Source organism: Vicugna pacos, chromosome 13, assembly GCF_048564905.1.
Source record: "Vicugna pacos chromosome 13, VicPac4, whole genome shotgun sequence".
Taxonomy (NCBI): Eukaryota; Metazoa; Chordata; class Mammalia; order Artiodactyla; family Camelidae; genus Vicugna; species Vicugna pacos.
In genome coordinates this window covers 26887965-26903261 of record NC_132999.1, presented here as the reverse complement: position 1 = coordinate 26903261, position 15297 = coordinate 26887965, and positions in this window count along the sequence as shown.

Genomic DNA, 15297 nt, shown 5'->3' with positions numbered 1-15297 from the left:
TTAGCATCTATGTGAGGATCTTCTTTAACACTGAGTCTTAGTCCTATGAAGGTGCAAACTAAATGTAACTGCAGCATTTTGTCCTATATGTGAGACAACCATGGAGTTTCCAGGGGATGAGGGCATTTATGTATACCCACCAGCCCAAGCTTAGGATCCATTAGTTCAATAAGACTAGTCTCATACCATGGACATAAATACTAAAAGTTTAGCAGGACAGACTCAAGCGTCCTGCCATACAGCCTACCATTAGATGCCTTGATATTAAAGATTAAAAATGCCAATTTTTCTTGCAAGGCAGCGAGTTACATACCATCAAAGCATGTAAAAGCCAACTTGCAGGCAGACTACTCCCAGGAACCACTGAAGGAAATGATTTCACTCACATCATAGTTAAGCACTGTTGGTAAATCTTTAAGGGATACTATTCAGTCTAGCATGGTAGATATGATTTGTTTGACAAGGCTACCCATGTGGCTCAGACTGAATGGTTAATATCACTTATTCTAGAGGGATGAGCCATATGCTGCTAGCATTTCTGCCCCCAAATGAAATGATCAGACTACTAAAAAAAAAACCAAAAAACAAAAAAACTAGCATTTCAGACCACTCTAGGATAACGACGGTCACTTCCATTTATTCAACATAACCTAGTATGGCATTTGCAAAACAAGTTCAGCACAAAGACATGCTCTGCAAGGGTCTGCCGAAAGCCTTGATTAGACATTCATTTCTAACTCTGTTTAATGCTATACTTAAAGCTAGCTTTAAACTGTCCGACTTGTTTCATGTATAGTGTGGTCTGTTTTGATACTAACCAATTCCAACCCCAGCTGGGTGTCCAACAATTTAGTTGCCACTTTAACGTGTATCTGCAAATAATTCTAGGTAAAGGACCAAGTCCCAGAAGATTGCTCCTACTTCAGGCACCAGTAGGGATTTGAGGTGTAACATATTTCTGTCCAACTTGGCTATAAATTTGATGTTTCTACTCTTTCTCCTTCAGGTTCAGTAATATGTTAGACCAGAGCTCAGTACTTAATGCTTAGCAGTTTATTATAAGAGGTACAACTCAGGAAGAGAAAAGGTTGAAGAAATGCATAGGGTAAGGTTTGGGGCAGGGGGAGTGGCACAGAGCTTCCCTGCCCTCCATGGGCATGCTGCCTTCCCAGAACTTCTATGTGTTCACCAGTGCAGAGGCTTATCAGCTTATTGTTCAAGAGTTACACCCCTTATCTCCAGCCCTTTTCTAAAAGTCAGTGGTAGAGCTGAAAGGTCCAACCCTCCCATCACTTGGTCTTTCTGGTGACCAGCCACATGCTGGGGTTTAGGACTACTCTAAGTTACCTTGTTAGTGTAACCTCAGGTGTGGTCAAGAAAGTCTCGTTATGAATAACAGAAGACACCAGGAAATTCCAGGGGTTTTAGGGGGTTTGTGCCAGGAACTGGGGACAAAGACACAGTTGACCATGCAGAGCAAAAGTGGTTTCTTTAAAGGTTTTGATTAAATATCATATACCACCAGATAAAAGCTAGGCATGTTTTATGTTTCTCTTAGTAAAGCAACACATGTTCTACTCAAAACCTAATGCTGGCTGTTAAGCAGAATTTATACATTGTATTTTAACCAGGAAATGCGGAGAAAACCCTAAACAAATTTATGACATTGTACTACCACATACCCATCATAATGGAAAAAGTTTTAAAGAGCTCTAATGCTGAAGATGGGTGAAGGTGTCTTGAAGAGGAAGGAGGGAAGACTGGGTGTTGCACTGACACCAATTTGTGCCAAACTCTACTGTCCAGATGTGTTGTTAAGAGCTGCAATAAACCCCACCTCAGTGTTCAGATGGCACTTTTCTCAGGTAGGAGCAGGGTCCTGAAGAACCAAACACTCAAGAAAAGGGCCTCATGGGTCCCTAATGAGGGAAGGCAGGCTTTGAAGGGCTCCCCCAGGGTCAGAGACAGCCGGGCTGGCTTCAGCAACAGAGAAGTGGACTCCCATTCGACTTCCAGAGTGCAGACAAGTGTTAGGCAGCTTTCTAGCCACAGTCAGAAGTAATGTTTCTTAAACTCTTGTCTTTGAGGGTAACTATCAGAAATGCTAAAACCTGAGTGATGGAAGTAGAAAGCAAGCATTAGGAGGAGAGATGCGACTTCATGAACATACAAAAGGGAAAAAACAGAACCACCTGCATGTGCTCAACAGTATGAACCTTTGCAAGGCCAAGAAATGGTACTTAGCAGGACTTCAGTGAGAATATAATTCACTTGGTATAGGTAAGAGATTAGGCCAGTATAGACGTACACACTTTTCTCCAATAAGAATGGGGTGTGGTTATACCCACAGGAGGTCCCAACAGAAGGAATCAATTTCCTAGTCCTTTCTATATCAGCAGCTGTCTGGACTCCTGGTTTCACCTAAGTGGTGAGTTCCTAGCCCACAGACCAAGCCCATGGTTGTCTTGGCCCCTCACTCATTTTCATGCACGAGAACTGGCTCGTTCTGTTCAAAATCCACCAAGACAAAAAACCAAGTGACAAGGCAGTTGACGTGGAAATTCAGGAAATTCAGGCATTAACGCTTCTGCTGAGAAAAGTTACCTTTTGGAGATGATCTATTATAAAGAAGAAACTCTAAGTTTTAAGGTGAAGTAAAAGCTTTTGAACTTTAGCTGCTTCCTTACCATTTTCTTAGAACTTTGAATAGAAAAGGGGAAGAGGGTCAATGGCAAATGAACAGAGAGGTGTAGCTGAAGTTTAGCTTAGAAGAGAGCGGGTGATGGCAGGACTAAAGAACCTGTAACGAAGTCCTGAATCCCGCTGTAGACATAGGTGCCGGCAGGGCTCAGGAAGGAGGATGGAATATGGGCCGCATGTCTTCTCAGCCAAAGCCTTAAGCTCAAGTCAGGCCCACAGGGAACAGTGTTTGAACACAGTTTGTAGGTCAAGCGGCAGTCTATTTCTGTGGTCACTTACAGCGGTTAGACACTTGGATAAAGAGTTGCCACCCTTACCCTCCCTCCAAAGATACTAAGAGGTGCCCAAAGCCAGTGTGCGTTGTTTGTAGGTACACCAGCCCCTTGCCCACTACCTGAGTTCAGACTGACCTGGAATGACTGGAACGCAAGTGTCAGACCTCATGGCTTTCAGGCAATGACATTATCTGCCCTTAAGTCCTGCACGAGGTCCACTGAGACATAGTTTTCCCAGACAAGTTGGTTTCACTCAACACTGAACCCCACACAGTGTCCTCACTGTAACAGGGAATGTGGCAGCAAGTTCTGACTGGTATCTGTCTCCTGTTTTACCTGATTTGTGTGATTCAGAACCAGCTATAAGAGCCTTCCTTGATTCATCAAGTGTAGACGCCACAGGCGACAAGAGCAGCTAAGCCACACGCAACTGGGCTGGTTTCAAAAGTTCACCTCCCGCCAGATACCAATCCTGTGGACCATTTCCCATATCCAAGGGCTTCTCATGTCGGAACCTGCCCACACCCCCAAACTACTGCACAAACTGCCTGGATCCCCAGGAGACAGAGCAGCCTTGGGAGAAAGCAGTCTCTTCCTAGCTGTGGGCCTTCAACCTATGGAGTAAGTGTCATATGGTTTCTCCGATATCATGGGAATAGGGCAAGCCTTCCTGATCATTTTGGAAAAATGTGAGAATAGACTTCTGCCCACCCTTCAAAGCAGTTCTAGTTTGCCAGTCCACTTTTCTTCCAGGCACTCATGAACTTAATCTAAGATTTGCCAGTCCTGATACACCACTAATGCCTGGCCTATTGGGTACTAATGGGACTTCTAACAGACCTACGTAGCATTTAGTGTGTTCAGCTCCCTCAAAGGGAAACTAAGGGAGACAAGAGCAAGTAGATTCTCCCAAGATAGGACGCTTCTGTTTAGCAGAATGAACAGGATAGCAAGGTTAAATGACTGTATGTTAGTAAAATCCACATTAAGAGTTTTATCTCCAATGTGATCAGACCTTAAAATTTCAGCAGAATTGAAAGGAGATGGTGTCTAGTTGGTGGTGAGAATTCTGGAGGAGCTCACAACGATGTCTGTCACTTTACTCCTAAGTTACTTTGACATCTAGTAAGTCAAAAAGCCTATCAGAGGGAAATGAAAATCTAGAAAAACTTAAGAAACAAGCACCCAAAATACTGGGCACTGTTACTTAAGGCTCAGAGCTTGTACTTTGTACTCAAGTACAACTAAGTTAAAAGAAGCAAATGTTAGAACAAGGATTTCCTCTGGGAGTTTCTATTGAGGTCCAGTTGACCCCAGTTTTGGTTCATACAAACAGCGCAGGGAGGAAACCTGAGACATCTAGGGTCCACACAAAGTTTGGAAGTCAAACGAGAAGAACCAGCTCAAATCTGAAACCATCACAAAACTATCTCTCTAGTGAGAAGGAAGCCAGCTTTCATAAGGTAAAAAGGGGAACCTGCCTCTCTTAGCATTTGGTGGTAGTGAGAAAAACTCATGGATTTGGGGCTAAAATTAACTGTCAAAAGCAGCGCACAAGTAGGAAACTGATGTCCTGGGTGGAGTCAGGGAAAGATGACAAGTGGTTTGGTATGTCATCACTACCATCCTTACGCCAGCTACTACTTCTTGGAACAGAGAGCCCTCCACTAGCAGTAACCATGTGGTTTCAGAGGGTGGCCAGACACTCTTCCAAACACCCTGAGAACTTCATTGCGTGAGAAGATGCAGGAAAGATGACAATCTTTGGATGGAGAACAGTGGGACAGGTGCCAGCCCATGATGAAAGCCATGGCTTCCAAGGTGGCAGGTGCTCATGCTAAGAAAGGCTGACTCCTGGAGAGCCATGCTGGAGGCATTTGGGGAAGACCATGTGATCAGAACTGCTGGCCAGTACCCAGATGTGAAGCCGTGTGGCTGGTGGGAAGCCACAACCGTTGTGTAACTCCTGGTCAGGGTCACAGATGCCGGCCAGACTTCTGAATGGTTCCCACTATCCTACCAGCTCTCATGCATCTTCTCCAACTTAGTGTGATTCACATCTTCCAAGGAAAAAGGCAGTGATCAGAGTTCCCAGCCAGTGAGCCTGGCCTGGGCTGTAGTAGAATTTCCTTAGGAATTAAACTTGACTTTGAAGAAGACAGGCACTGTTCCCTCCTCTCTCTCCGGAAATTCCAGGGGACTGGGGAATTTAAAGAGGTGTAGTATCTGCCTGTGACATGAAATGACCTCCTCAGGACTCCCCTTTAAGAGAACAATCCTTCCAGGCCTTCCTCGCTCTGAGGAGCTGTCTGCCTCAGCAGCTCACCTGGAGCTTACTCACCTCAACTTTGTCGGCACTGGGTAATTTCTGCAAATACTTGCAGAACAGACCCTTAGAGAAAGGCTTCATTTGCTGAAACCATGTGAAAAAACTCTCCAAAAATGGGAAATCTTAATTCCATTCCCCCTTGCAGCTTTCTAGGTTGCGTTTCCCCAAATTGGGCAATGTTTAGTTATCAACCCATGAAAATGGAAAAGATGGTTTTTTTTTTATAAAACTGCTTGGCCACAACAATCTTTAGATGTTGGAGAAAGATAGCCTTAAAACGGATCCTTAAACACCACATCAATACAATTTTACAGTTAGATTTACCTAGTAAGTGAAAAATAGGATGAAAACCTTATGTACAATCTTATGCTCGTGTACAAGAATAAACCTTTGCGAAGAAAGGATTGTTTAACACGAAGGAAAGATAAAGAAACCTGCTTCATTCTAATGAGAAAGAGGACGATTTGCTGTCAATTCAGTTGAACACTCCGACTGTTCCTTCTCCACCCACTTTTGGTGGCACTGCCAAGTCTCCATCACCACCCCAGGCTCAGGTCCTCCCAGTCTGAGTGTCAAGAAATAGGAATGGTCTCCCCATCTCACACCCATCAGGGTACTCAGTTTGGCCAGGAGCTACCCCAAACCAGGCAGAACAATATCCTTTAAGGCAAGTAAGTCCCACTGAGGGTATGAACTTTGAAACTGGGCAGCTGATTGGATTGTTTTTGGTCCATTCGCCCTTTCAACTTCAGGTTTACTGAATTGCAAGAACATGCCAACTTATTGAGAAGACCCAGCGAAAATAAAACATCTTTTCAACTCACAACCCAATGTTGAAATGGGCAGATGTTAGGAGTTTGTTAAATTCCGTCCTTGGTTCAGAGGAATGTAGAACGGTGCTAGAAAAAAGCTGGGGTCGGGGGGAGGCACGTCGACTTCATGCAGACACTGCTGACAACCCAGTGCGGGCTGCAGCAGGCACAGCTGTACCAGAGTGGATCTTAACTGGGATGTGAATGCAGGAGGTAGACCAAAACGTGAACATTTATGAGGCTGCCTTCTTCCAGGGCTATGGAAAGGGGTATCCCAAATACAGAAGCCCTATAAAGTACAGGAGGAAGACAAAAACCAAAGGAGGATCCTTGAATTCCTTAAAAGGGTCTTTGAGGCTTCTAGACAACACACCAAAATATATCCTGAGACACGAGAAGGTCAGTGTGACATTCAATGATTAGAGGACCCCTGAGATACAGAGGAAGTTACAGAAGGGAAAAGGAGCCTTAGGATATCAATGTCTCAAGTGGCTGAAATTGCCTTTAAAGTTGTTGATGACAGAGCCAGAGTCAGGAGAACAAGGGAGCAAGGAAAGATCAAACAGGCCACTCTGCCACCTGGACACAGGGAAGCCAGACCACACTAAGGTCTCCAGGAGGAGTCCAGCACCAGGTGGGAGGCCCCTGGCCCCAAGCTTCCATTCACAGGAGGCACCAGCAATGGGGGGGGACCCTGCCAATATGCAGACTGCAAACAGAAGTCATGCTGGAAGACACTGTCTTGAGTGAGGCTCTTGAAGAGGGTGAGCCAGGGGGAAACGTCACATGCCTGGGCTGAGAATGACAGTGGCCAGGAATAATGGGGCTCAGGGGTTTTAAATCCCGCTCTTGAGTCCAGTGTTTCTCATACAGAGACCTGGGTGACTATGAGGTTGGGAAATCAACTTTTGACTTTTCTGATCAACATGGGGGCCACCTGCTAGGTTTTAAATACCCAGATTTCTGAACTTCCAAGTCTATGTTAGTACCTGAAGTGTCTGGAGAAACCCTGAAGAAGCCCCTTGTCCAGCCCTTAGACCATCAGAAGGGGAAGACTCATCTGAAGCATTGTTTTTTTCCTGAGTGTCCCATTCCTCTTCTAGGAAGAGATTTACTAACTAAATGAAATGCCAAGGTTACCTTTGCACTGGGACCAATGGGCATTAAAGTACCACCCGAGCAGGCTTGTGCATTCCAAGCCCTGTAGCTGCAACCGCAAAAGGATATGGTCAGCACTTCTGGAAGAGACACTGCAGGAGGTGAGTCCAGAAGTATGCACTGAAGGGAGGCAGGGGAGAGCAAGAACAGCTACACCAGTACAGTCAGACTCAATCCTGGGGCCAAAGTTCCAAACTGAAGGCAGTACCTATTAAAGGAAGGGGCAGACCAAGAGATGTAGCCCCTGCTAACAGCCTTCCTTGACTATGACTTCGTGCACCCCTGCCAGTCTCCCGGTTACGCAGTTTTACCCTTCCAGCAGCCAGGCACAAATACATACAGGTTTGTACAGGGCTTGAGCAATTAAATTGTAGGAGATACTCATCCAGTGGTCCCCAACCCATGCACTCTGCTCACTACCTGGGGGATTTCTGTTGTTCACCAGGGACCTAAAAGATGCCTTTTTCTATATATCCCTGAGTTTTGAATCCCACGAACTGTTACCAAGGAAGTCACCAAATGCCCCAGCTTTATGTCTGCTAGCTGTCAGGAAGCCTCTTGGCTTGCTTGCTTGTGAGGAATAAGAAATCAGTCTTTCGGAGTACTGACTCAATACTCGGGCAGCATAAGGAGACTCATTGCCTGTCTCTCAAACAATTAAGACACAGACACCAAGGGCTGGCCAGTTTGATCTCTTATAAGAAGCAAAACAAATTCATACTGGGACAACATAGCACTGTGCTAGCCCTCTCTGTGTGCTTACCCTCTTAGAACAGAAGTGGGGATATTGGTCGACTTCAGGAGATTAGGAAAGTATCGGGCTATTACTGTGTAGCCCTAATGTCACTTCTGGAAGGCAGTCTCAACCTTTAGCCCAGCCATTCTGCTTCCCATCTAGTAACGAGGAACATTTGCATAACTGTATTCACATAATTGAACTAGTCTTTGCCAGCTGCCCCTCACTGAGGGACCTGCCATTCATTGGAGAATCTCGATCTTGAGATATTTACAACTGGGAGTAGCTTCATGGACCAGGGAAAATGCAAAGCTGGGTATGTAGTGGTGACCCATCCATAGACAATGGAAGCAGAAGCCCCTCCCACCCCACTCCCAGCAGGTACATATGCACAAAAGTCCCAATGTACAGCCTTGAGAAGAGCCCTCTAAGTAAGGACAAGAGTGTAACTATTTTCACTGAATTCTTAATATGCCTTTTTAGTGATCCATGCCCATGGGGTCATTTGGATAGTGAGGAGTGTTAACTGCAGGCAAAGAGGAACTTAAACATGCCAAAGAAGTTTTAAACTCATTAGAAGATGTCATGGAGCCAAAAAACTGGCCGTTGTCCATAGCCCAGGGCACCTGTGATCAGAGAGATTGCTTATGGGAAAATTTGAGCAGGTTAGGGCAGGAAGCTAGCAGCCAGGACCAAAATACATTGATCCCCGATGTTGGTCCTGATTTCTAATGGGGATTGGACAAGATGCTAGAAGTATTCTGAGGACTTAGAAAGGGCTAATGAATGAGGGTTTGACTGGAGTCTTGAAAATCCTCAGGACACCATTATAAGTTCATCAAAAAATGCAGTTTGGTGCAGCCATTATGGAAAACAGCGTGGAGATTCCTCAAAAGACTAGGAATAGACTTACCATATGACCCAGGAATCCCACTCCTGAGCTTGTATCCAGAAGGAACCCTACTTCAGGATGACACCTGCACCCCAATGTTCATAGCAGCACTATTTACAATAGCCAAAACATGGAAACAGCCTAAATGTCCATCAACAGGTGACTGGATAAAGAAGCTGTGGTATATTTATACAATGGAATACTACTCAGCCATAAAAACCGACAACATAACACCATTTGCAGCAACATGGATGCTCCTGGAGAATGTCATTCTAAGTGAAGTAAGCCAGAAAGAGAAAGAAAAATACCATATGAGATTGCTCATATGTGGAAGCTAAAAAACAAAAACAAACAAACAAAAACAAAGTGTAAATACAGGACAGAAATAGACTCACAGACAGAGAATACAGACTTGTGGTTACCAGGGGGGTGGAGGGTGGGAAGGGATAGACTGGGATTTCAAAATTGTAGAATAGATAAACAAGATTACACTGTATAGCACAGGGAAATATACACAAAATGTTATGATAACTCAGAGAAAAAAATGTGACAATGAGTGTGTATATGTCCATGAATGACTGAAAAATTGTGCTGAACACTGGAATTTGACACAACATTGTAAAATGATTATAAATCAAAATGTTAAAAAAAAAAAGAACACATGAAATCAAATAAAAATAAATAAATAAAACTCAGTTGCTATATATTTTTTTAAATGTAACACTTTCAAAACTATACATTTTCTTTAATTTTAAATGCCGTTATTTCATTTCTTTTCAGAAAGTTACATTAAACTTAGTTTTCCATTAATTAAAAAAAAAAATAAGAAATACTTCCTAGGTTCCCTGCTTCGGGTGAGGGTGGCCCTTAAAAAGCAAGCTCCAGTTAAGCCCCCAATGAAATGTTATATGGGAGCCCCTTTCTAGGTTTTAGAAATGATTTAAGAGACCCCGAGAGAACTAGAATCAAGGAACGACACTGATAGGTACATACCATCATTGGGAGCTACTCTAACTTCTTTACGTAAGTGTGCTTCTAGCGGGCTGATGTTTCCCACAGATGTTCCTGTTGAAATCTTGGAAAAATAAGCATCCGGAACCCAGCTCCATCCTTGCTGAACCAGACTTTGAGGTGCTAGTAGTGACCCATTCCTCAGTGATCTTAAAAATGGGTCAAGCCATGGATTCATCACACTTGAGTTAAGCTGGCTCCACAAGGATCCCCAGGGGCACCTCCTGTCTATAGAAACCTCATAGGGAATTAGAACCATGCTGTAGGAGATGATGACCGTAGCCACCCCAACTTTGCCTGGCTCCACACCCCACATACTGACGTCTCCGAATGGACAAGTAAATCCCTGATAGGTCTCCAGCTGCTATTTAGAATTCATTCTCCTGAAGTAACCGGTAACTGCTTGTTAGATTACTTGCTTGATGCTTCTAAATCCACACATTGAACTAGAAACATGATTGCCCTTCTCTTCTGTCATGCTTCCTTGCTGATTCTGACCCCCCAGGACTTGGAAGGACAATTCAATGACAAGTCTTTCCCAAGCATTGGCAAAGGCAGGTGGTCTCTGTTGGTGTCAGATAGTATCATCCAAAACCTCTGTCTGCATGCGATCATACTGATCACCCTTGGTTGTGCCTTTAACAATTTTTCCAGCCACTTCTAATTTATTGTGACATATAATCAAAAGTCTGCAAGCGTAACTTTTAAAGTTAGACTAATTACTCAAGGTTCTTCATCTTCTGTTTCCTCTTTCATCCCAACCTCCTCTACCCAGACCAGGTTAATGCCACTGGAAAAAGTACGAAAATAAGTTTGCACTCCCACCAAAACAGTTGGGAAAACGAATGCCATCTAGGAAATAGGTGAGCCTGGTCACTTCTCATCCCTGTCTCTTATTTTCTAGTCATGGTAACCTCAACATCAAGTTACCAGTTCTGAATTATGTCGATGTTTCCAACAGCAAGACTTGGCACAATTTCAAGGGGGTGAGCCAACCTACTCTCCTATCAAGCTGAGCCCAAAAGGTGCAAGGACTAGAAATACAAGTTGCCAAATTTGCTAGTTAGAGTGCTGGAATGCGGCTTTTGTTGGTATCTTTAATTGGGAAGATATCAAGATCTATAAATTCCCTCATTCTCAGATTATGATAATTGGAGTCTGACATCCCTGGCTAGTTCTTATGGACGATGATCAGTGGTTAGGTGACATTATGGCATGTCTTGTTTCTAAAATCATGGTTCTTCTAGTCCCTTTGATTGAACTTAAAAGGCTACCACGTGATTGCATTTCTTTAGTATACAAGTTCTTTCTGAACAGAATCTTCTATTAGATAAGTCTCTCAAATGTTTCTTGAATTATCCAATGATTAATTTAGAACAATATCGTGTTCCCCCTTACTTAGTAGATTTTCCGTGGTTGAAGACAGGAATATTTGACTCTAGCAGCATAAACATTAAGAAGGTCCTATAAGGAGGATAGTTATACCCTCCAATCAACACATCTTCACATTTTTTTTTTCTTGAAGCATTTGTATGAAGACCACATTCTCAGGTGCTCAGAGCCAATGACTAAGCATGACTTGTTATTAAGTCTGGGTCTTTCTTGCTCAAGGAGAATCTTCTATAGGTAATTTTTTGCCCTAGAAACCCACAGTGCTCTAGCTGAGACTTGCTCAGAGCTATCCTGTAAATCTGAGCTTCCTTATATTTTTCTTGGGATCCAGGGAACACGACTAGGAGGAGTGGGACAAGAAAGCAGTGTCCAAGACTGGATTTTGGAATTGGATCACTTACCAACTGGCTGGTATAATGTTCACTTTTGGTAGGTGAACAAAAGATAACAGTGGGAGCATCTTGTGCCAAAGGCTATCTCTTACTGTGGCAAATTGGAAGGATATATGAGAAGAGTATACATTAACTGGCCTTACATATCAGAAATTTTGCATGGACTGTTCTCTAGACATCCCAGTCAGTAGCCAAATCCCTGATGGCTCTTTATGGTCTTGTTTTCCTAGCATGATACTATTCTGGTCCCATTAACATTCAGTGATTAACCCTGGGACCATAGGTTACTATCAAATAAGATGACCTCAGTGTCCCTTTAAACCAAAGCTTTGTATTTAAATATTTTCTTAATTTATAGAACTAAGGTGTATATAACATATTTATGTATAGTCTCTATTATGTAGTGGTCTTTGTAGCTTAGCATGTTCAAACTTTTTAAACCCTAAAGTACATGGTAGGCCAAGACAGTTGAATGACTTGTAAAAACTAATAATTCTATTTCTCATAGGATATCCCAAAATGGAACCTCAAGGCTAAAAATTTGTATTCTCAAGCCTTTCACAGATGCCTTCCACAGAAACCAGACATGTTTATTCTAGAGATAAATATCTTCCAAACCAATTGGTAACACACTGAAATTAGAAAGTACATTCTAAACCGAATTCATACTACAAGTAGCCCGGTCTTACTTGGTTCTCTGTGACTGAGGGCAGGAAGCATTTTGCTCCTTCTCCCTCCTGCAAAAGGCTCAGCATATTTGGGGCACACAAGCAGGGAGTGGTACTTACTTGAAAGCCCCAGTGAACTCTCCCCCTGAAAATTCAGTCCCTCTCAGTGCTGCCTTGCAGAAATACTTGGTGAGGGAAACAAGGCTTCTAAAGTGTGCAGGAAGCTCTTGGCAGTTGAAATATCTGCTCACTCAGTGTAGGAAGCAGAAACAGATTTCTTTAAAGCAGTGGATCTGAGCTTTAGTGTATAGATGACTTCCTTTTTTTTTTTTCTTTTACACTTGCAACTGAGTATCTACATATCCCTCATAAAAATTTCGAAGTGCTAAAAGCAGGAATGGTATGTTGTTCACCTACATTCCCTCTTGTGTCCTGGTAACAGGAAGAGAATGTCCATAAATGTGAAGTTAATACATGCCCTGGTTGAACAAGGTCCTCATCTATCTATTCCTGTGCTGCTTAGCCTTCTGGAATATTAAGAAGTCAGTCAATACACTGTAATATTTCTTCACCATAAGGTTTTATAATCTGAAGACAGACCATAATACAAACATATCTGTTAAGTTTAGAAAGGTCAGGCCTTCTCCAGTACCATTTGGAGTTGGAAGTTCTATTTTTCTGCCAAAACTCAGTTTTCTACCTTTCAGATTCAGAAGGAATAAACACTTGTCATTGATAAGTGCTTCAGAAATTGCTACCAAATTGAGATTACTCATAAGCACTCTTATTGATGTAGATATTATCCTGGGAAACAGTAGGATTTCTTAGCAGCCTCAAGGGTGATGAACCTGACCTCACAGGTACAAGGAGCACCATTCTGTCAGTAATAGGATTCATATTGGTTTAAATGTAGGCAACATATTGGCCAGGCTGAACTAAGCATGTAAAAAGATACATACAATGGGTATTGCACTGAACTTAGATTTTTTTTTTAATGTCATAAAAATGTGACTTTGTATACATAGAAAAGTTAAGGAATCTGATCTGGTTGTCTGTGCAAACTCAACCAAGCAGAAACACCAATACTTTCTCCATGTTCTACCGCTGTACTATGCAGTGAAGTCACTAACAAAATATACAAGATGGGATTTTTTTTTATAGCAAGTTCTTAGCAATGAAGTCAACATAATCTAAGAGAATACCTACTAACATTGTTCAAGGGTTGAGATTACTTTCTAAGTCTCCTATCTCAGTTCACGTTCCTAAAATTGAGAAGAATTGAAGTAAGCCTTCAGAACAGGCAAAGCCGGCAAGTCTTTTGCACAGCACTGATGCCATAGTCTTTGCTGAATGCACTATTATTCAACCCAGCACTCTTCCCTGATGCATAGAAAAACTGTGGGATCTCTCAAGGTACTATTCTGGTTAGTATAAAACATGGCCCCTGAGACGAAGCTCATTTGTTTTTTTTTTTTCCCTCCGGTAAAATCAAATATGATTATATATTAATCCTAGTATTGACTGTGGCATCTTTCAAGGTGTGTAGATGGGCAACAGTCTCCACCTGTCGGACCTTCAGGATCTACTACCAGGGATATGATTTTCTAGGCTGGCAGTAGTGACCAAGATAGGAAAGATGACTAAAGAGGAGCCAGATTCCTCTTCCACATTCTTGCCAGGTACTACTGTAGAATCCCAAGACACATTTTGGGATCTATCTTTCTACTTGAGCCTGAAAGAAATAATTCTGAGCTCTCATAATGGATCTCCTGCCTTCCTTGGATGTGATTAAAAACCTATTAATTCATCCATCAACAATCTTGACTCATTAGTCACCTCTGATGCCGGACAACATTGGTGTCTGTTCAGAAGTAGGCTCACACCTCTGTGTTTCTGGAATCATTGAAATATATATATAATGCTCAGCTTTTCTATAAAAGATCTGGACTTGCAACATTAGTCAAGAACTACTTGTCATTTCTGGCCTCCATTACAGATAAAGTTCAGGGCTGACGTACTAATTGAATTTTATGACCAAGAGTTCTTTGGACTTCTACTCTGCTTCAAAAATAAATGGAGCTACCAGTATTGGAAGCTTGATGAGAATCTTCCAGTTGTACGGGAGTAATTCAAATTTCTCTTCAGATTCTTACATCTCCCAGTCACCTGTGACATGCAGCCTCACGCTCAAAAGGAGAGTTGGAATGCTGCTCATTACCTCCAGTATCCTTGGCCATGATTTGTCCAGGATGCAGCCAGCTTGGGCATGGTCCTGGTCCACGTCACACCATCCCAGACAGGAGATGAGGCAGCTCCAGACTCTGAAGAGTCTTAAGTTTCTTAGGACTGATTTCAGACTCACCTACATCACCGGGATGTGAGGTGTGATGCCTAACTGTCCACTATCACTCTTTCAATTAGGTATTTCAAAATGGGTTTAGCATAACTGATCATGTGGAAGAAGAAAAGTGACACCAACCTTCCCCTATACAGAACAATCCATATATCTAATGATTAAATTTTAAAGATAAGTGGTATTATGGGCCCTCAGATTTAAAAGCTTCTGTTTTTCCGAAGAAATACCTTAACTTACAAGAATAAAAGTTTTACCCTAAAAGTACTAATCTCTAGGATGAACTGATCTGTCCTCAGAGCCACCTACAAACCATTCACCTCTGATGCAGGTACGCATCCCACACTGTTCACCCAGTCACAGCGGAGAGGTGGCATCTTCCATATATTCTTTTGCCTAGTGTGTGGAGAACGTCTATTCAGAGACAGAAAAGCCACCTGTAATTCGGGTTCTGAGCTGTTCGGCCGTTATGGCAAACTTCTTTAGCCAGTTAAAGCAAAACTCAGAGCCTCAATGAGCAAATGGGAAAAGTAGTGAATATATTTAAGGAGGCAGCGGCCATGCTCTGTCCTAACAAAT